This window comes from Malania oleifera, chromosome 12 (assembly GCF_029873635.1).
Source record: "Malania oleifera isolate guangnan ecotype guangnan chromosome 12, ASM2987363v1, whole genome shotgun sequence".
Classification (NCBI taxonomy): domain Eukaryota; kingdom Viridiplantae; phylum Streptophyta; class Magnoliopsida; order Santalales; family Ximeniaceae; genus Malania; species Malania oleifera.
This window is the reverse complement of record NC_080428.1, coordinates 86,201,001-86,221,739: the sequence shown is the minus strand read 5'-3', so window position 1 is coordinate 86,221,739 and position 20,739 is coordinate 86,201,001. Positions and strand designations below refer to the sequence as shown.

The 20,739-nt window shown below is 35.2% G+C and overlaps 1 long non-coding RNA gene across 2 annotated transcripts; it reads left to right on the top strand.

Annotated features, from left to right (window-relative positions):
* Positions 1-41: 41 nt before the first annotated feature.
* On the top strand, positions 42-19,934 carry LOC131144832 (uncharacterized). 2 transcript variants are annotated; one of them, XR_009133919.1, is made up of 5 exons: positions 42-253; positions 357-655; positions 12,984-13,059; positions 13,658-13,745; positions 19,375-19,934. It is a non-coding gene; the product is annotated as an uncharacterized LOC131144832 (long non-coding RNA). The 2 variants fall into 2 exon arrangements; XR_009133918.1 differs by having other exon boundaries at positions 51-288.
* The last annotated feature ends 805 nt before the right edge of the window (positions 19,935-20,739 follow it).

Here is a 20,739-nt window from a genome sequence, read left to right as displayed (position 1 = left end):
TAAAAATTAAAATTTAAAATCTATTACTTTTTATTTTTTAGGTGGCGCAAACTAAGCTCGCAAACGGATGCAATTTTGGGCCAGAACGGACCCGACACACATTCTACTCTGGTCATCTCCCTTCCCCACGACCAATATCGCGAGAAAATTTCACCGGACAGTCGCGCGCCTCCGGACCTGACTCAAATGCAAGAGAGACTCAGAGAATGGTTTTTATTTGGCTGTGCTCTCCTGTCGGGCTTTCCTTTCTCTGGTACGAGCAGGGTCGAAGTCAGGATTTCATTTGAGGTTTGTTCATTCCCCTCGCCCCGTCCATCTCGATCTGCTCATAATGATTTCTGGTAATCGATCGTCAGAGTTGCAGAAAACCCTAATTCTTTATCGGTCAAATCGTCGATCATTGTTGGCACATATTATCTGAGAGGTGTCGAAGACTGATCAGGAACTAGCGGTGGAAATTCCCTATGCCGCGGCCTACCCGGCACTTACTCCCCTCCTCCGCCCGCTCAGTACTACGTTGGAGAGGATCCCTACCAAGTCGGAGCCGTACCATGAAACACCGTCGGCGATCCCAGAGGGACTCCCCAACAGCTGACGATCTTCAGAGATACCGCTGTTCCTTCAACTGTGTGTACGTGGTAATTCTGGATCCCAGGTACTAAATAGTAAATACCGATGATTCGTTTATATATTTTATTGTTTTTCGCGCTCTGATGAATGTTGATGCTTTGTCTGTAAATTTTTTTGGCGTAATCTATGTAAAAACTCATTGGAATGGCTAACCACTACAAGTCGAACTTATCGAAGAATTTTTGGTTCATTCATTATTTAATTCAACATGCTGCTGTAACTGGAGACCTCACAACTCATAATTACCTAGAAAACGATCATTTATTCCTGTTTGGAAAAACAAACTTTAGTCTTGCCAATTATTGGATGATCAGATTATTCTTGCGAGTTCAAAACCGATAATATGGTATATGATAAATTTATAGCAAATTGATGCTCTAAGAGGATGGTGGTTTCAGAGTAATCTCACCCTTTGGTGCGTCACTTTGGCAACACACACATTCGTCTGCATTAATTTTTTTAGTTAGTGAAAAAATAAATTATTAAGAAAGTAGAGCACAGACAAAAGTGAAGGAATAGAGTTCTCCATCCCCGAACCCATTGTTATCAGAGAACACCAGTACCCTAACAAACCATGAATCGCTACAACATTCTGAAACGTGGCATATTAACTCTAAATCTAACAATCTAAAGATTTAACTCGACATTTTTCACATGACATATTTGTTTATTAGTTAAAGTGGAGAATTATTGCATTATAATTTTATTTGCAGTCATTATAAATCTATTTCACAAAAGAAAATCTCTTCTAGATTTATAAGCATCGGAATATTCTCTACTAAATTTACAAGTGCATTACATTAATTCCCTATATATTGGTATAAGTATATGACATTAATTCCCTTATACATTCCACATTTTAGAGCTTGTGCTGCAGCATGATCCTGTTTCCAAGCATTAGCTGGGTCCAGGAATAAGCAAAGAATTCCTCTCTCTCTCTCTCTCTCCTGCAATAGATTAGAAGTAAAAAAATCATTTTTGAAGATTACCAAATGCAACACAACTCTCATAATATTTTGCATTTCTTTCACTGTAAACCCAAATGGTTCAAAAGAGTCATATTTGTAGGACCGCCTTCATCATTTAGGTCACCTTTTCGGCATGCTTATTCAGTGCGGCTTTAAGACAACATGCATCAAGTAGATCTTTTGTTTCAGTTGTGCAATTTTTTGTTATGTTGGGATTAATTTGTAATTGTGTGTTTTAGGTCATTGTGGGGTATAGATACTCGGTACTTGTAGTGTATGTGACAAATACCAGCTTTGAATTTAGATTGGTCTTCCCTTCTTTCAAGCACCCCTCTGCCTCTGTTCCTTCCTCCTCCCCTCCTATTCGGTCTTCTTCTTTCTTCTTCCTCCTTCCTCTCTTTTCTGTCCCTTATTTCTTTTCTTTCTCTGTGTTGCTGTGCTGCATCAATATCCCAAGCTGGACTTGCCCAACTCTCAGCGTTTCAAAAAAAAGAAAAAGGCTCTCTACCCCAAAAGCAATGAGGCAATGCCAAACATTTTGAGTTTGCTTGCATATAACACAAAGTTTAGGATTAAGTTGATTGATGTGCAGCAAGATTGGTGGACTTTGCTATTTTAATAGTATCTTGTTTCTTTCTCTCTCTCTCTCTCTCTCTCTCTAGGTTTTTGATTTTCAATTCTTTTGGTAGACTTCTTGTCTTCCATCCCTTGTAATTGCTCCTTTTATCTTAAGAATATATATTTATTTATTTATTTTATTCAAAAAAAGGTGAAGAGTTAAGATCTTATTAGGGCTTTCTCACTTGCACAATCACTAGTTTTAATCGTGTCAAGAATCTTAAATCTTTTTCCATGTGGGTTAGTGAAAACTAAGGTGTAGTCCCAAGAAGGGGGGTTGAATTGAGTTTTTTAAAAGTTTCTTTTAAATCTTTTTACAAATTCCCAACCTTTTGTAAACTTAGCGAACACACAAGAATGATTTGATTTTTAATGCTTAATTAAACCAACCACAATTCATACTTAATATCAACACGAACCAAATACTTTCAACAATGACAATCAGTCAACCAATCAACCAATCAATCAAACACAAGATACTTAACCAATACAAAAGTTGCAGCAGCACTTCCTTGATTCAGTGTTTGCAAAACCCAGCGTAGAGTTTGATTATAGTCCTATATTTATGGATCATATGCACTTCTTTTTAACCAAGGTTTCCAAAAACGATTGATCAACGTACTCCCTTTAATGTTTCTGCAAAAGATCAATCAACGTACTTCCTTAGATTAAAAGTTTTTCTCAATCTCAATATTTCAGCTTTTTGCACTTAGATACACAACCATACAATTTATATATGCAGAAAAATTAAAGAGTAATGGTAGAGAGTGAGACCGAGTTTTTTACGAGGTTCGGCTTATACCCAGCCTACGTCCTCGCCTTAGGCAATACCACCTAAGGATTCACTATAACGTTCCTTTACAGGCAGAACAAACCGTTACAATCTCTTCTTCAATTAGGGTGGAGCCCCCTCTCCAAATGATACGCCACGCTCGGTACAACGATCTAACCAACCTTGAAGCGTCAAAAACTACAAGAGAAACAAGAAACAATTCTTGTGTACAAGAGATGCTCTCAGATAAAGTTGTTTAGTACAAATATAGCACAACTAATACTTCAAAGTAAATATCAAAGAGAATTGAAGTTCAAAGAAGTATGTCACTGGGATTCTTCTTTTGATTTGTATTAAACCTCAGAAGATTAACTTTCAGATCAGTGATTAGAGACTCAGTTTATCTCAGAAAATTCTTAGCAAGAGTATGTGTGCAAGAGGGCTTTGAGAGAGAGTGAGCAATATAGCTTTGAAAACTGATTTTCAATTCTTGGTATTGATTTGATTTGAGAAACCATATATTTATAGGCTCAAAAAGTATCAAATTTGTGTTGCACAAGTTACTTGGAGTGTTTCTCAAGTTTATACGAAGTTTGGCGCACAAGTAAGCTGCTTTAAAAACTAGCCGTTCGAGGGTTAGTCGCCTCAGCCTTTCGGGGTCAGTCGCCTGATCCTTTTGAACACAATGCAAATTTTCAGTTTAAAACAGGGTCAGGCGTCTGAGGATTCAGGGGTCAGTCGCTTGATCCTTCACTGTCTGTTCAAAATCAATTCAGGAAAATCTTCAGTCGTCTAAACAAACACAGGTTAGTCGCCTGAACAGTTATAAAATCTGCTTTTGAGGTTTGTTTCCAAAATCCTTAGCAATCTTGCTTTGATACATTTAAAAAACATTTTCCGGGGTTTCCAAAGTAAGGTCTCTAAGTCCATATCAACCCCTAATGAGCTTCAAAGCATTCAAAATGATATTTATAATGAAGTACTTACATAAGACTTCCTAAAGACTTAAAAGCTTGAAGTCTTCAGGTATATCTTTGTTTTAAATCCTCTTAGACTTAAGTTTCAATATTCTTTAAGCTTCCACATGTTTTGAACATCTTGGACCTCTTGAGCTTTCTTTTGATCACCTTGTTGATGAAGTATAGCTTTATGAGATCTTTTTTCTTTGGAGTATAAGCTTTCAATAATCCTTGTGCATACTTGACCTTATATTCACATACTTGCATCTTGAAATATCATCACTTAACCAAATATGTTAAGTTCCTCTGATTTGTTATCATCAAAACAAGATTTTAAGTCTTGTAAGGCCAATAGTTAGTGTCATTGACTCATAGGGCCTAAGTTCACACCACGCAACGTGACACTGCGATGGCACCAAGTGACACTTGGTTAAGCCAATGTCACACACATACATAGATTCGTTGGTCAAGTCCTGCAAGTTTATAGCAATTGAAACAACATTCACGAGACTACAATATTTACAGGAGCAACACCTCCCAGCCTTTTCTCTTATTCAAATACAAGAAACATACACTCTAACGTTTGTAGGAACACACAAAACGTCCATCCTCTATGCCCCATGCCACCCACATGTTAGATACACAACTGAGACTCCCAACTGCCTAGGGTCTGTGGTTGACAAATTACTTAAATTGTGCTACACGTAACCAGCATTTTTCGACAAGGCTAAAACAAGTTATGCTTAGAAGCAAATGACTAAAAACATGCCCAGATGTCAACCCATGAATTTACCCACTAACCAAGCCTATCTGCTAGTAATCCAATTATAAGCTGCAAAGTAATTGCCTCGTCAGGTCAACATGTCAACACTGAAAACATTGACATTGACACTGTACACTCCCACAAGTCAATACTTGTCAAGCATGGTTTCCCTTTTAAACATGACTTGTTCTACATCCCATCAATAACATATGTCAATGAGGCACTTGAAAACATAACCAAGTTAACCATCAAACCATGACAGCTGAAACCAGCCACCATAAACAATCTTGTGAAGGATCATGGCATGCCCATACTTGACCATGTAAACCAGGCAACTTAACATCTATGCCGCCCCCCCCCCCCCCCAACCTTTTTATTAGCAACAGAGATTAACCAACCACCAAGTGTCAAGACAACCCATGACTAGCTAAATCTACTGGCTTGGCACATTATTTGTCCATGTCGTGTGTGATGTAGGGGCAGCACCAAGGTTTTGCAGCCATGGAGAAATTAGAAGAGAGGAAGGAAGGGGAAGGGAGGAGAGAGTAGATACTAGGGGGGAACTCACGTTGAGTTAACAATTCAAATTCATCAAAAACTAACTACAGCATGACTTTCATACACTATTTATAAGAAAGCCTCTTTACATGAAATTACACTAAACCCCTAAAACTACATCACAATACAAATATACCCCCAAATACACACAATCCTTTACTAATTAATACTGAAGACACATTATAAACTAGTAACTTAACCCCACAATTTCTTGCCCCAACTCTTCTTAATTATTTTCCAGCAAGGATATTCCTAAGGTCTTACTTCTTGCCCTACATCAACTCTCCCCCAGTTAGAAAAAATTCAGCCACAAATTTTGAAATTTTGGAGGATCAAAGGGGAGAAGCAAACGTGGACTTTTCGAAAGCCAACACTTGAGTGAGGCAAGAAACCACATTCCATTGGCAGCACCATAAACTTGACTTGAGAATCAGCATCAATGAATTCATTGGGGATGACAAACTCTACAATAGGACTGTTTGAAGGACTTTGGATGTCTTCAATCACATTAATTTCCTTCCTTGTATTGTCTTCAAGCTGAGTATTTATGACTGATTCTTTGTCTTGGTTCATTGGTAGAGCGGACTTTGAAATCATTTTCTTCCCATTATAATGAAAGACATGTGTTCTCATGTCCTTGAGTCACACCTAAATCATTCAACCAAGAAGTTAATGGCCAATCTTCATAGGTAGGATATCACACCAAACATTAACCAAATATTGACCCATTTGGATGGGAACCAAACATCTTTCATAAACATGTACATTAGAGTTATCAACCCAAGATATCACGTAAGGCTTTGGGTGAGGTTCCAGATGAAGCTGCATATGAAAGACTCCATTTATGGAAACCACATTCATTGGACATCTTCCATCAATGATGATTTTGCAAACCTTTTTTCCGCATTTGAGAAAGGTGTTGAAAAGCTTGAAATTGCGCCCAAAGTTTGGCAAATGACATTCTTTTTTCCTATAATTTGTCACGATGTTGCTGAATTATGCATATACATATGCTGCAGCTATATATTACAACCCTTTAACACAATTTCCCACAAGCCTTACTCCCAATTTCTCAAAAAAAAAAAAAAAAAACTGTCTTTAATTCACCTTGATATTGATCGTCCCGCTGAAATGAAACAAATTCAGGAAGAAAACTCACAAATTACAGCAACAAAACCTGATTTTTAATGCTGCCAGTGACAATTTGTAGGGTTTCATGCCAAATTATCACCCTTGTTTGCAATATGTTGCGTCCACCAGCAAAATTATCTCCTTGCAGATCAAAATTTGGTGGATAAAACCCAAAATATCGGGGCTGGGCAGTTCTTCATGAGACTGGAAATTGCAGAAAATTGTGGAAGTTTCCTGGTCTCAAGTTGTTGGACAAAGATTAAAGCTAGAAATGAAGGTCTCAGAAAATCAATTTGGTTTTATGCCTGGGAAATATACCATAAAAGCTATTTATCTTTTAAGAAGATTAATGAAAAAGTTTAGGGAAAAGACGAGGGACTTGCATATGATATTTATTGACCTTGAGAAAGCATACGACAGGATATCTAAGGAAGTTCTATGGTGGGTTTTAGGAAAAAAAGGTGTATGTAGTAGGTATACCGATGTCAATAAGGATATGTACGATGGAGTAATGATTAGTGCAAGGACTATAGATGGAGAAATTAGAGAATTTCCAATTACCATAGGTGTACATCAAGGATCTGCTTTGAGTCCTCATCTTTTTGCTTTAGTGATGGACCCATTGACTAAGAGTATTCAAAAGGAGGTTCCATGGTGTATATTGTTTGCAGATGATATTGTATTAATTGACGAAACTAGGGATGGAGTAGAGGCCGAGTTAGAATTATGGAGAGAAACTTTGGAATCTAGAGGCTTTAGGATAAGTAGAAATAAGATGGAATATATGAAATGTAATTTTAGTACTGATAGGAGGAATATTGGACACAAAGTTAAACTTGATGATGAAGAAATAAATAGCACTTGTAGATTTCAATAACTAACTATAATTACAATAACAATAATAAAAAAATAAAATAATAACAAGAACAATAATAATAAAAAATTTAAAATAATAATAATTTTATTTTTACACTTATAATAATCACCATTATGAAGTAATAAAAATAATAATCAAACAAAAACAACAAAAAATAATAATATTAATTGTTATTACTATTATAAAAACAATAACAACTAATAATAATTACAATAACGATAACAACTAAAAATAATAACATTTATTACTATTAAATAATAATAATAACAACAAAAACAATAAAAAAAATACAAAAAACAGAATTATTATTATTTTAAGGACAATTATTATTCTAAAAATGGTAAAAAAAATAGTAACAACTTATAATTACAATGACAATCATATTTATTACTATAAAAAAACTATAACAAAAAGAACAATAATCATAACAATAAAGAAAAAAATAATTATTATTTTAAGGATAATAATTATTATTAAGATAATAATAAAAATAATAACCAATAATAATTACAATGGCAATAATATTTATTACTATAAAAGTAATAATAACAAAAAGAACAATAATAATAAAAGAAAAAATTAATTATTATTATTTTAGGATAATAGTTAGTATAAAAAAAAAAAAAATTCTAATAACAACAATAAAAATAATATTAACACTAATAAAGTTCACTATTATAAAATAAAAATAATAATATAAAATTAAATAATTAAGCATTAGGGATTTTTATAATAAAAAAAATAGTTAATTTTTCATTCCAAGGATTCATATTATAGTTATCTGACAAATTTTACGCTGGTTGTCAGCTACCTAACGCAACTCTCCTCCTTAACCTGGGCATGAGATCGGTTGTATGTGAAAAAATTAGGACATTAAGTGCATCACAGGCGGAGTTAAACTTGTAAAGGAGATATACAAAAATAATTATCCTTAAAATAATAAATGCTTATGAGTCATACGATAAAACTATGGGAAAAAGTAGTTGAACAAAGATTAAGATTAGAAACGAAGATCTTAGAAAATCAATTTGATTTTATGTTTGGGAGATCTACCATAGAAGCTATTTATCTTTTAAGAAGATTAATTAAAAAGTTTAGGGAAAAGAAGAGAGACTTGAATATGATATTTATTGACCTTGAGAAAGCATATAATAGGATACTTAGGGAAGTTCTATGATGGGTTTTAGAAAAAAAATGGTGTATGTTGTAGGTATACCGATGTCATTAAGGATATGTACGATGAAGTAATGACTAGTATAAGGATTATAAATGGAGAAAATAGAGAATTTGTAATTATCATAGGTGTACATCAAGGATCTTCTTTGAGTCCTTATCTTTTTGCTTTAGTGATGGACCAATTGACTAAGAGTATTCAAATGGAGGTTCCATGGTGTATGTTGTTTGCAGATGATATTATATTAATTGACGAAATTAGGGACGTAATAGAGGTTGAGTTAGAATTATGGAGAGAAGTTTTAGAATCTAGAGGTTTTAGGATAAGTAGAAATAAAACAGAATATATGAAATGTAATTTTAGTAATGATAGGAGGAATATTGGAGACAAAGTTAAAATTAATGATGAAGAAATAAATAGCACTTGTAGATTTCGATACTTTGGATCTATTATGCAAGCTGAAGGAGAAATTGAAGATGATGTAATGCATAGAGTTAAAGCAGGTTGGGTAAAATGGAGAAATGCTTCAAGTGTGCTTTGTGATCGTAGAATACCCTTAAAATTGAAATGGAAGTTTTATAGGACAGTCATAAGACCAGTTATGCTATATGGAACGGAATGTTGGGCGACGAAGAAACATAATATTCAAAAAATAAAAGTTGCCGAGATAGGAATCCTTAGATGGATGAGTGGTATAACATTGAAAGATAAATTAAAAAATGAACATATTCGTGATAAGTTAGGTGTAGTTCCTATAAAAGATAAGATAAGGGATGGACGACTCAAATGGTATGGACACCTGCAACGTAGGCCACATAGTGCACCTGTGAGGAAAAGTGACTTAGTTACTGTGGGGGGCAGTAGAAGGGGTAGGGGTAGACCTAAAATAACTTGGCAGGAGATAGTGAGTAAGGATTTAATATCCTTGTATCTATAAAAAAAAATGGTCCATGATCGCATAAATCGGCGGAAAATGATTCATATAGCCGACCCCACCTAGTGGAATTAAGGCTTGGTTTTGTTGTTTGTTGTAAGTTGTTGGCGCATGCACCACCAGTGAGGTACCTCTGGCAATGAAACTTGGGTCAAGGGGAGATCAGGTGATGAGGAGTCTTTGGTGGTGGTGGTGTTATGAGAAAAGCACAGGAGATTGAGAGTTTTCGAAGTGCCAATGGCTGCAGAAGTTTTGGCCAGCGTGTGGTGGTCCTCGTCGGACAGCGGTAACATTTTGAGGGGAAGGGTTTCGGGTGGTTCTGTTTTTGGTGGTCTGGGTGGTGTTGCAGGATGGTCGCTAGAAAGTGGTGTTCGAGATTTTGGGACACGATTGGAATTTATGAAAGGTTCAGAAACTGCAGAACTGCTTTTCAATTTTTTTTTTATAACTGAAATTCAAAAATATAATTATATATATATATATATATATATAGAGAGAGAGAGAGAGAGAGAGAGAGAGAGTTAAAAAACTGCAGAGAAAACAAGATGGGAGGTTGGAGGAGTTGCTGGATAGAAACTGCCAAGAGACAGCCACAGAATTCAGAAATGAGAATGAGAGTTGAGTCATGGGAGAGAAAAGAAGAAAATGGGCGGTTGGAGGAGTTGGTGGACAGAAACTGCCAAAAACTGCCAAGAGACAGCCACAGAATTCAGAAATAAGAGAGGTGAGAGGATTATGGGTTAGAATTAAGAGGAGGAGGAGAAGAAGAAGAAGAGAAGGAAAAGAGAAACAGACAAGAAGAAGAGGGCAGACTGTTGCGGAGCAGGAGGGAATTATGGACAGAACAGGAGATCAGAAACAAAGAAGAAGAAGAGGAGGAAGAAGAGGAAGAGAAGAGGAGAAGAGTTAGGGAGAATGAGTGGAATGAAATGGAAGAATGGAGATCGTGGTTGGGATCTGATACCAAATGATGCAGGGGCAGCATCAAGGTTCTGCAGCCATGGAGAAATTAGAAGAGAAGAAGGAAGGGGAAAGGGAAGGGGAAGGGAGCAGAGAGGAGATACTAGGGGGGAACTCATGTTCAATTAACAATTCAAATTCATCAACAACTAACTACACCATGGCTTTCATACAATATTTATAAGAAAGCCTCTTTACATGAAATTACACTTAACCCCCTAAAACTACATCACACTACAAATATTCCTCTACTGTACACAAATATTACCAACAACCCCCAAATACAGTAACTTAACCCCACAATTCCTTGACCCAACTCTTCTTAGTTATTTTCCAGCAAGGATATTCCCAACTACATCAGTGTGCCTTGGCAATGTCAAGCTACTCAAGGGTCTAACAGTTAGTTTGATATTAGGAAAAATTGAAAAGGTTAAAGGATCACCTCTTGAAGGTTTTTATGGGGAGGAGGAGGGAGGGGGGGGGGGGGGGTTGAACTCTTTAAGTCTGTGATGGAGGATTATTTGCAAATTAGCTTAGGCAATCATATTTTTTTTTTTGAAAATTTGAAAAAAAGGATTTTTCTTTTATTAGTTTTCACTTCAGGATTTGGGTTTTTTTTTTAATATTTTGAGATACTTCTGTAGTAATTTGTTTTATTTTATTATTGATTGTATGAGTACTTTGTACTTTGAAATTGCATAATTCTTAGACAGTTATCTATCTGAATCTTTTTTAACTTTCCTTCTTCCTCTTCACTTTTCCTCTTCTTCTCTTTCTCTCTCTCTCGTATTTCTCTCTCTTTTCCATGTATTCCCCTGCTATTCTACATCAGGGTCATTCTTGTGGCTGCAATAAACTATCCATTTGTAGAATGGCATAGGATGAACTTTGATCGTGCCAATGTTGGCTTTGTTGTATATTTGTGGGGTTGAAGAAATCTTATTTAACTTATTTCTCCAACAATTTTTTATTCTTTCATTGTTTTAAAACTGTTTTCTCTAACATAGTAGGACAGAAATAGCAGCCGGATGCATGAAACTCCCACTTGATATGTCTGGGAAAGGGATGGACCATGACGGTTTTATAGTACGCAGCCTTACCTTGCTTTTTGTAGGAGGCTGTTTCCATGCCTTGAACCGTGACCACTAGGTCACATGGCAACAAATCTACCGTTGAGTCAATGCTCTCCTTCATATATATACACATATGTATGTATGTATGTATAAATTTATATAATACAAATATATTAGGCTTGCAAGTAAAATTACAAAATTCAAAATTGACGTATTAAAGAAAGGATAGCAACATGTTCATCGATATTACTAGTTTTTAATTTTGTTGGTAAATTTTCTCATTTCCCAGTTATGTTAAATTGTTGATATGGTATTTTAATGTTTAGAATTCATTTTTCTGACATAAATCATTATGTACACTATTTTTGATAAAATTAAATACCCTTGAAGTATTGACTATTAACAAATGAATTTTAAACAAATTCTAAGAAATAAATTTCCCTTTTTTTGTTTACTTTAGTTGTAGATTTGTTGAGTAGGATGATTTGGGGCCTTAAGGTAGGCAGGAAGAAGTTGTGTCCCGTCTTCAGTTTGCCAATTCATTCTTCCTTTTTCTTGAAAATTTCAAAAACTAGGAAGCAACAATAATTCTAGAAGGTTGGAGTTACTCGGACACGGATATGCGCCCAACACCTGTCGGAAATTGATCAAATTGACGTTTGAGACATGGCTGGACACTTCAGGACATGGTTGGGGCCTTAAATCATGCGTTTTTTTCTCCCTTTAATACCATCCCTGTGTATAACAGAACCAAAAAAATAAGAGAATTGAGAGACGCAAAGGCTAGAGTTTTGACCTCTAGTCCGTTGCAGCCTCTCTCCACTGGATCTCCCAAGCTTCTGCTGCACTGCCAGATTAGCAAAGACAATAGAACTTGCTGGAGCGGCGAGGCTTTCTATCGAAAGCATGCACCAAATGCGGGCTTTCCTCTCTCTCTCTTTTTTTTTTTTTAATGAGTTTTGCATTTTAGTTAAAAAGTAAATTGTTTCTATGATGTTTTTTGTTTTTGGACCAATGCTTTTAATGTGAATGTAGCTACTGAATGTACAATTGTTGTGTGTACATGAAAATTTATTTGTAGAATGTGTGAATGATGCATATGTTTCGTTTTAAATTAAAATTACCTTAATATTTTTCATTTAAAAGAAAAATCCATGCCTGAATTATATTTTTACACTACTTAATTAGCGTATCCTTGCTGTTCAAAATTGCCGAATATTTGCATCAATATCATGTTGTGTTTGTGTTATGTTTTGGTATAAGTGCTTCTTAGTTCGAAATGTTCTTACCTTATTGAAAATTTTTGAGAAAATTTTGGGAGTGAAGAACGACGGTTCTAAGAGTGGGGTGGTGAGTAGTAATTTAGGCAGAAGTGAATTAGAAGGCTTGGATGATTAGCTATTTGTACCATTATTTCTTTTAGAATTTATAGCCCAACCAAGGAGACATTTTAGGATGGTGACTATAGTTATTTATGAGGGCTGTTTGTGTTTGGGAGGACCAAATAAGATTTTAAGTTTAAAATTTGCTCTATCAATAATTCTTACCAAGGTTGTCCTCTCCCAGAAAGGCAAAACTATGCATATGAAGTTTTGGAGGACTCCCAAACCTTGTGATTGTGGCGTGAAACTCATGGGTGCAGGTAACACTGTTTTCTATTCCCAAACTCCCCTCTTAATTGCTCTCGTTATTCTTGAATAATTTACCATTATATGATTTTCAATTAAGATAGTATTTATAAATTTGTTGTCTCATGGATTATTTAGACAATATTGCAGGCAACCACACATGTTGTTTATCTTAATTTTATTTGGTCATGGGATTAGGAATGTGTATGTAAGCCCCGTCACAAGCTGTGGAAACTTCCATTATGCCCTACTTAAATGACAGGATGGGAGAACTCCCATCTAATAATTTCTTAAGATTTAAGCCCAAACCAACAATGCTCATTGTCCAGATAAGTGGGTTGGCCCAAGATAATTATATGTCTAGGTCTTATTTCAAATAAACTTGAATTATATTCTTAGGGTAAAAACTCAAGCCTCTCATTTTATGGCCAAGAGATAATGATAGATCACATGTATATGCTTTAAATGCTTTATTTTCACTCTTTAGTTCTACGTACTGTGTACTTTCTCAGTCCCTGCTACAAACAGTTGCATTGTGCGCTGGAAAAGTAGATTATCTTTGCCGCCTGTATTTTTGGCCTCTTATATTTAAAGTCAGAAATTGTTGTGCAGGATCAGAGGAATTCTTACCTGTTCCATTGAATAATTGACACTTCAGTAGCCAAGAAGATTGGAGTCAATTCAAGCCTCATTATCGATGGTTAGATTTTGTTTACTATGCCATTTATTTGGTACATTGGCAGTTTCACCTATCCTCCCTTTTGCTTCAAATTTCCTTTCTAATGGATTAAACTATGAAGAGAATGAAGCCAAAAATGCTAAAATTTCTTATGCTATGGGCACACATTGAGGAAATACACTGTAGGAAAGCAAACATTTTTGTGATTCTTTGACAACATGGGAGATTTTTATTGGGTGTAGCCATAGGTTTTTACATATGCATATATGTATTTACCTATGTACATATACATACACATATACCTATATATACCTATATATTCATCTATATTTTTTTAGCAAGTAAAGAAAATATATTAAGAGGGACACAGACAAAAATCTCAGTTCCCTGATTTCTGCAACAAATTGTTGTTATTTATCTCTGGATTGATTTGTTTTGTAACTATTTTCTCCACCGTAGGAGGACTGGTCATCAAAATAGCTCAACCTTTGATTTGAATCCTTTCACTCCTCAAAATTAAATTGTTATATGTTCTGTGCGTTTAGTGTTGCATTAAACAAGCACATGTATGTCTGTGCACCCCATATCAATCTAGTTTAGAATGTTATTCTCTCAAGATGTAGGCAGGCATCAACAAGGGAATAGTCCAATTGACTAATTGACTGATGATTGGTAGAGATTTAGACTGTAGAACAATAAAAACTTTTGAAGTACTCAATGGATTGTTTGGAAGGATGGGAATGTGGAGAAAAATTCGCTTGTTTGGCATGTAAAGAGTGGACATAAGATACCATTTGGCAACACTCATTGCACAAGCACTTATCACTTAAAAATATAAATTTGCTTGATGTAGTTGGATGATTGTAAATTTAGAAAATCTCTCCCTTCCCTTCTGGAGCTCTCTCCTCCTCCTCGAAGAGCCACAAGCCACTGCTGCGGGCTCTCTCCTCTTCCTCATGCTGTGGCGCACGGTCATGGGCCTCTTCTTCTTTACCCTTTCTTTTGGGATGTGAACTTGTATTTGGATCTGAGACGGATCGTGACTCCTTTGATGGTCTTGCGCAGTGCTCATGCCTTCTCCAACAGTCCTGTGAAGCACTTGTCAGCAATGCATAGCAGACCTTTCCCCCTGTACCTCACGTCTATTCAACTTCTCTTTCTTTGTCTCCCTTCCCCCACTCACCAATGAATATTAATTTATTGATGAGAAATTAATGAAGAATTATAAAAACATTATAAAACTAAGTCATAAAATTGAAAAATATTATTTTAAAATTTCATAAATATAAAATATTAAAAAGATTAATTAACATAAATATTAATTAAATTAAAATTATATTTAAAATATTAATTTATTTAATTGTATTATTAGCATAGATTAAAAATCGTATATTATTTCGTTATGCATCATAATATGTCAACTAAATGTTGAAATATACTAATGTTATTCCTATCATAATAATATAAATTCATTCAACCATTGTAATAAACGGGAAGATCCTAACACTAATTTTTTTTGAGTACTTGTGATTTAGTTTATAATTTTATACACAATCAAACACTAGTTATGACTTTCAATACTTTTCTAGTCCATCACTTTTAATGAGTGAGTCCAAACAATTCCTAAAGGAAGGGTTAGGATGGATTTGGAATAAATACATATATTTTTACAGTCTGTCTTAATTTGGGTAGTGTTGAGCAGAAAAGAAGGTTTAACACAGGAATAATTTTCTATATTTTACTGCCCGTCATCTTAGGTCAGTATGAAAAGAATAATTGTCAATATTGAATTCCATCTTATTTAATTTCCTTCCCAATGGCAAGTGAATGAAGAAGAGAAACCTTTCCATTCCTTGTCCCCTCCCTCAAAACTTTTCGTTGTTTTAACTACTATACTGTTTACCCTGGTGCCAAACAGTGTGTTAGCATATAAACTCCAATTCTTTTGGTGGCAGGCATGGTGGTGGTGGTGTCTCCAATTTATGGGTTAGGGTTGTGTTGTGGCTGGTTGTTGGTTCTTTGGGACATTTTATCTGAAGGTAGCTTCCTTGTATAAGTTTGTTAAACCACACCTCAACTGTTGTTGAGTAATATATGTCAGTGTCTCGTCTTTGGCACATGTTGTTAGGAAGCTACGCAGGAATATTTGCAAAATGCTGCTAATTATTTTCCAGCAAGGATATTCCCAACCACATCAGTGTGCCTTGGCAATGTCAAACTACTCAAGGGTCTTAACAGTTAGTTTGATGTTAGGAAAAATTGAAAAGGTTTGAAGGATCACCTCTTGAAGGTTTTTATGGGGAGGTGGGGTGAACTCTTTAAGTCTGTGATAGAGGATTATTTGCAAATTAGCTTAGGTAATCATATATTTTTTTGAAAATTTGAAAAATAAGGATTTTTCTTTTATTAGTTTTCACTTCAGGATTTGGGTTTTTTTTTTTTTTTTGAATATTTTAGATACTTCTGTAGATTTTGTTTTATTTTATTATTGGTTGTGTGAGTACTTTGTACTTTGTATATGCATAATTCTTAGACAGTTATCCATCTGAATCATTTTCTACTTTCCTTCTTCCTCTTCACTTTTCCTCTTCTTCTCTCTCTCTCTCTCTCTCTCGTATTTGTCTCTCTTTTCCATGTATTCCCCTGCTATTCTACATCAGGGCGATTCTTGTAGTTGCAATAAACTATCCATTTGTAGAATGGCATAGGAGGAACTTTGATCATGCCAATGTTGGCTTTGGTGTATATTTGTGGGGTTCAATAAATCTTATTAACTTATTTCTCCAACAATTTATTACTCTTTCATTGTTTTAGAATTATTTTCTCTAACCTAGTAGGACAGAAAGAGCAGCCTGATGCATGAAACTCCCACCTGTGATGTCTGGGAAAGGGATGGACCATGACAGTTCTATAGTACACAGTCTTACCTTTTTTTTTTCGTAGGAGGCTGTTTCCATGCCTCGAACCGTGATCACCAGGTCACATGGCAACAACTCTACTGTTGTGCCAATGCTCTCCTTTATATATATATATATATATATATATGTATGTATGTATGTATGTATGTATGTATAAATATATATAATACAAATATATTAGGCTCATGAGTAAAATTACAAAATTCAAAATTGACGTATTGAAGAAAGGATAACATGTTCATCTATATTACTAGCTTCTAATTTTGTTGGTAAATTTTCTCATTTTCCAGTTATGTCAAATTGTTGATATGGTATTTTAATGTTTAGAATTCATTTTTCTGACATAAATCATTTTGTACACTATTTTTTTTATAAAATTAAATACCCTTAAATTTTATTTAAATTAAAAAATATTTTCAATAATTACAATAAGATCATTCTTGAAGTACTAACTATTAACAAAAGAGTTTTAAACAAATTCTAAGAAATAAATTTTCCCTATTTTATTTACATTAGTTGTAGATTTGTTCAGTAGGATGATCTGGGGCCTTAAGGTAGAGGCAGGAAGTTGTTGTGTCCCTTCTTCAGTTTGCCGATGACACTCATTTTTTTCTTGGAAATTTCAAAAACTAGGAAACGACAATAATTGTAGAAGGCTCGAGATACTCCGACATGGACATGCGCCCAACACATGCCGGAAATTAATCGAATTGACGTTTGAGACATGACTGGCCAGTTTGGGACATGGTTGGGGCTTAAAATCATGCGTTTTGTTCTCCCTTTAATACCATCCCTGTATATAACAGAACCAAAAAAATAAGAGAATTGAGTGATGCAAAGGCTAGAGTTTGACCCCTAGCCCCTTGGTACCTTTCACCACTGGATCTCCCAAGCTTCTGCTGCACTGCCAGACTGGTGAAGACAATAGAACTTGCTGGAGCAGCGAGCTTTTCTATTAAAAGCATGCAGCAAATGGGGGTTTTGCTCTTTTTTTTTTCTTTTTAATGATTTTTGCATTTTAGTTAAGAAGTAAATTGTTTCTATGTTGATTTTTGTTTTTGGACCAATGCTTTTAATGTGAATGTAACTACTGAATGTACAATTGTTGTGTGTACATGAAAATTTATTTGTAGAATGTGCATGAATGATGCATATGTTTCGATTACCTTAATATTTTTCATTTAAAAGAAAAATTCATGCGTAAATTATATTTTGACATTTCTTAATTAGCATATCCTTGCCGTTGAAATTTGCCGAATTGTTGTCAATATCATGTTGTGTTTGTGTCTCGTTTTGGTATAAGTGCTTCTTAGTTCAAAATGTTCTTACCTTATTGAAATTTTTTTAGAAAATTTTGGGTGTTAAGAATGACGGTTCTAAGAGTGGGGTGGCGAGTAGTGATTTAGGCAGAAGTGAATTAGAAGGCTTGGATGATTAGCTATTTGTACCATTATTTCTTTTAGAATTTATAGCCCAACGAAGGAGACATTTTAGGATGGTGATTATAGTTATTTATCATGGCTGTTTGTGTTTGTGAGGACGAAATAAGATTTTAGTTTAAAATTTGCTCTATCAATAATTCTTACCAAGGTTGTCCTCACCCAGAGAGGCAAAACTATGCCTATGAAGTTTTGGAGGACTCCCAAACCTTGTGATTGTGGTGTGACACTCATGGGTGCAGGTAACACTGTTCTCTATTCCCAAATTCCCCTCTTATTTGCTCTCTTTATTCTTGAATAATTTTACCATTACGCAATTTTCAATTAAGATAGTAATTATTCAAAAAGTAAAAGTTGCTGAGATGAGAATGCTAGATAGATGAGTGGTATAACATTGAAAGATAACATATTCGCAGTAAGTTAGGTGTTGCTCCTATAGAGGATAAGATAGGGGAGGGATGACTCAGATGGTATAGACACTTGCAACGTAGGCCACATAGTGCACTAGTGAGGAAGAGTGAGTTAGTTACTGTGGGAGGCAGTAGAAAGGGTAGGGGTAGACTTAAAATAATTTGGAAGGAGATAGTGAGTAAGGATTTAGTATCCCTGAATCTGTCAAAAGAAATGGTCTATGATTGTATAAATTGGCGAAAAAGGATTCATATAGCCGATCTCACCTAGTGGGACTTAAGGCTTGGTGTGTTGTTGTTGTGTTGTTATAGTATTTATTAATTTGTTGTCTCATGGATGATTTAGACAATATTGCAGGAAACCACACATGTTGTTTATCTTAATTTTATTTGGTCATGGGATTAAGAACGTGTATGTAAGCCCTTCACAAGCTGTGGCAACTTCCATTATGCCGTCTACTTAAATGACAGGATGGGAGAACTCCATCTAATAAATTCTTAAGATTCAAGCCCAAACCAACAATGCTCATTGTCCAGATAAGTGGGTTGGCCAAAGATAATTATATGTCTAGGTCTTATTTCAAATAAACTTGAATTATGTTCTTAGGGTAACAACTCAGCCTCGCATTTTAGGGAAATTGTAAGAGGAGCCTGCCCCTCCACGTGTAGCAGTGCCCAGCATTTCAAATTATGGCCAAGAGATAATAATAGATCACATGTATATGCTTTAAATGCTTCATTGTATTTCATTCTCTAGTTCTCTGTACTTTCGCAGTCCCTGCTACAAGCAGCTGCATTGTGCACTGGAAAAGTAGACTATCTTTGCCGCCTGTATTTTTTGGCCTCTTATGTTTAAAGTCTGAAATTGTTGTGAAACTTGCAGCAGCCTGCAGGTTCAGAGGAATTCTTACTTGTTCCCAGCATCAATTGAATAATTGACACTTCAGTAGCCAAGACGATAGGAGTCAGTTCAAGTCTCTGTATTTGGTACTATGCCATTTATTTGGTACATTGGCAGTTTCACCTATCTTGTCAGGGCTTCAAATTTCCTCTCGAATGGATTAAACTATGAAGAGAATGAAGCCTGAGGCAAAAATGCTAAAATTTCTTATGCTATGGGCACATATTGAGGAATTACACTGTAGGAAAGCTAATATTTTTGTGATTCTTAGACAAGATGGAGTTTTTTTTGGGTGTAGCCATAGGTTTTACGTACACATATATGCACGTACCTATGTACATACACACACACACACACACACCTATATATTCATCTATAATATTTTTAGCAAGTAAAGAAAATATGTTAAGAGGTACACAGACAAAAATCTCAGTTCCCTGATTTCTGCGACAATTTGTTGTTATTTATCTCTGGATTGATTTGTTTTGTAACCATTTTCTCCACCTTTGATTTGAATCCGATTACTCCTGAAAGTTGAATTGTCATATGTTCTTAGAGTGTTTAGTGTTGCATTAAACAAGCACATGCACGTCTGTGCACCCCATATCAATCTAGTTTGGAATGTTATTCTCACAAGTTGCAGACAGGCATCAACAAGGGAAATAGTCCAATTGACTAATTGACTGAAGTACTCGAGGGATTGTTTGGAAGGCTGGGAATGGGGAGAAAAATTCGCTTGTTTGGCATGTAAAGAGTGGACATAACCATTTGGCAACGCTTATTGCACAAGCACTTGTCACTTTAAAATATAAATTTGCTTGATGTAGTTGGATATTTATAAATTTAGAAAATCTCTCCTTCCCTTCTGGAGCTCTCTCCTCCTCCTCCTCGAGCCACAAGCCACTGCTGCGGGCTCTCCTCTTCCTCATGCTGTGGCGCGCGGTCATGGGCCTCTTCTTCTCTAACTTGCATTTGGAGGATCTGAGACGGATCATGGCTCCTTTGATGGTCTTGCGCGGTGGTCACGCCTTTCTCCAACAATACTGTGAAGCACTTGTCAGCAATTCATAGCAGACCTTTCCCCCTGTACCTCACCTCTATTCTCAACTTCTCTTTCTCTGTCTCCCTTCCCCCACTCACCAATCAATATTAATTTATTGATTATAAATTAATGAAGAATTATAAAAACATTATAAAAATAAGTCATAAAATTGAAAAAATATTATTTTTAAATTTCATAAATATAAAATATTAAAAACATTAATTAACATAAATATTAATTAAATTAGAATTGTATTTAAAATATTAATTTATTTAATTATATTATTAACATAATTTTAAAACCGT